General features: G+C 42.6%; 1 protein-coding gene across 1 annotated transcript in view; it reads right to left on the bottom strand.

Annotated features, from left to right (window-relative positions):
• The window catches only part of LOC101854274, a 78,075-nt gene that overhangs the window by 37,728 nt on the left and 37,847 nt on the right, over window positions 1–2,500 (bottom strand). The gene's annotated exons all lie outside the window — the stretch shown is intronic.

The following is a 2,500-nucleotide window of genomic DNA, read 5'->3' as shown; positions in this document are numbered from 1 at the left end:
CCCCTTATCTCAGTCCTCCCCACTGTATTACTCCTTCCTCTCTATCACTCCTTCCTCTCTATCACTCCTTCCTCTCTCTCTCTCTTTCACTCCTTCCTTTCTCTCTCTCTCAAGCCTTACTTTCTATCATTCATTTTTCTCGATCACTTTTTCCTCTTTATCACTTCTTCTTCTCTATCTCTTCTTCTCTCTATCTCTTCTTCCTCTCTATTATTCCTTACTCCCAGCTCTCTATCACTCCTTTTTCTCTACCCCACCTTCCTCTCTGCCACTCATTCTCTATCACTCCTTATTCCTTCCTGTCTATCTCTCCTTCCTCTCTATGTCTCCTTACTCCTTCATCTCTACCTTTGCTTTCTCTCTATCTCTCCTTCCTCTCTATTACTCCTCCCTCTCTATCCCTCCTTCCTCTCAACCACCGTAAAAAGAGTTACATGAGTTACATTCCAGATAGCTCCCTCTAGCCCTGAGGTCGGGCTCTGTGGAAGCCTTAGGGCCGTGGAATTCCTGCATTGCCTAACGCCTGAATGCTGGAGGCGGGCAGTGGGTGTCACCCGAAGGGCCCCACTGTGGGCCGCTGACAAAGGGAAGGGGCCCCGGGGCCCTCCCTCCCGCCCCTCCCTGGCGATTGTCGTCCGGGCCCAGGTAATCCTCCGCGGAGATACGACAGGACTGAGAGAGAATTAAAGTCCTGGTTGGTTGGTGGTGGTGGTAGTGGAGGTTTGTTCGTTCTTTCGTTCGCTCTCAGAGAGTAGAGGGGGAGGAGAAGGTAAAAAAGAAAGGAAGGAAAAGAGGATGGGGTAAGTTGTTTGGGGCGCGGGGTAGGGGGCGGGTGCGGAAAGGGGTGGGGGGGTGGGGTGGATTTGGACAAAAGGTCGAAGAGGTGTGGAAAGAATGAGTTGGGTTTAAAGATTTACGGTAAAACAATTACGTTTGATGTTTCTGTTGATGTTGTTGTGTTTGTTGTTGTTGTCGTTGTCGTTGTTGTTATTGTTGCTGTTGTTGTTGCTGTTTTTGTTGTGTCTGTTTTGTTGTTGTTGTTGTTTTTGTTGTGTGTGTTTTAATTTTTATTGTTTTTTGTTGCTGTTTTGATGCTTTTGTTGATTTTTAAGATGCCAAAATGTCATCAATCATTTGAAAGTGCACAACAATCCTCGACCTAACCGTTATCAAAGAATGTTCCCGAAATATTTTTGGTGCTTCTGCTGCTTCTGTGCTGTTGTTGGCTTTGCTTTGTTTATGAGCGTTTAATGTTTATCGTTTAAAAAAGACAAAAAAGCAATTGATCAATGAAAGGCATCCAGATGTTAACAGCAGCGCAGTTAGTTATTAAAGCAAATATTATCACAAGTTTGTATTTTATTTTTTTCTCAATGTCTTTTTTGCCTAATTTCGCTTTCTTTTTGTTAGTAATTTATAAAACGACTCATTTATCGATTTCAAATGTCTTAAAACCGCCATCGACATATTATTAATTATGGCGAGGGCTGTTTTGAACCAGGAAATGAGGGTAAACCAATGCTGGATGGAACTCACCTTTTCAACAGCGAGATACTTGATTAGATAGATTTCCCCTATTTGGAATCGAACTCGTGTCTTCTGCGTGCAACGATGAAAAGCCAAATTCTTACAGGGCCGACCCCGGCGAGTGAGTGAGTGAGTGAGTGAGTGAGTGAGTGAGTGAGTGAGTGAGTGAGTGAGTGAGTGAGTGAGTGAGTGAGTGAGTGAGTTAACGAGTCAGTGAGTCAGAAAGTCAGTGAGTTGGCGAGTGTCCGAGTGACTGTTTTCAGTAAATGAAAACATTTATAAGTTTGTTTGTTTTTAAGTGAGTAAGCGATATTTTGAGAGAAGGAGTCAGAATGGTAAATGATTGGCTGAAAAAGTAAGACATTAAGTGGGTAGGAAACTGAGGGAATCGTCAAAAAGGGGCGGGTCTGCGATCAGTGATCATGTTTCTCCATTCATTCCTTTGCTCAGATGCTCTCAAAGATGTTACGTTATCCTGATGTTTCCTCGACACCCATCTGTTTAAAATCTCCAAGTAGGTTGCTCTGGGTCCACCCCTGCCTCATTTGCCTTCCATGTTGCTAGCGAGAGCTAGATGTTCAAGGCCTTTATACCAGTTCAAGTGTCCCAGAAACAGCATTAATTTGTCTGTCCGAGATTGTAAGCGGCCTTCGGGGGCTTTTTCAAGTTCTACCTCATTTGATTTCTTGAGGGAATAATTGAGAGTAATAATCAATTAATGACAAGGTGAATGCAATATAAATTAATGTTGAATATTCTACAAGGAACACAGTAAGTTGCTAGTACTCCGAAAAGAAGAAAACGAAAAAAAAAAAAAACCAGAACAGGCGAATTGATATATATAATATGCGCAAGGGATAAAAATATGTGCCTAAAAACTAAAATTAATGTTCTCAGAAAAAAGGGGGAAAATATGTGTTTGTGTGTGTTTATGTGTGTGTGTGTGTGTGTGTGTGTGTGTGTGTGTGTGTGT

Source organism: Aplysia californica, unplaced genomic scaffold (assembly GCF_000002075.1).
Source record: "Aplysia californica isolate F4 #8 unplaced genomic scaffold, AplCal3.0 scaffold00502, whole genome shotgun sequence".
NCBI classification, from domain to species: domain Eukaryota; kingdom Metazoa; phylum Mollusca; class Gastropoda; order Aplysiida; family Aplysiidae; genus Aplysia; species Aplysia californica.
This window is presented reverse-complemented; position numbering and strand designations above follow the sequence as displayed.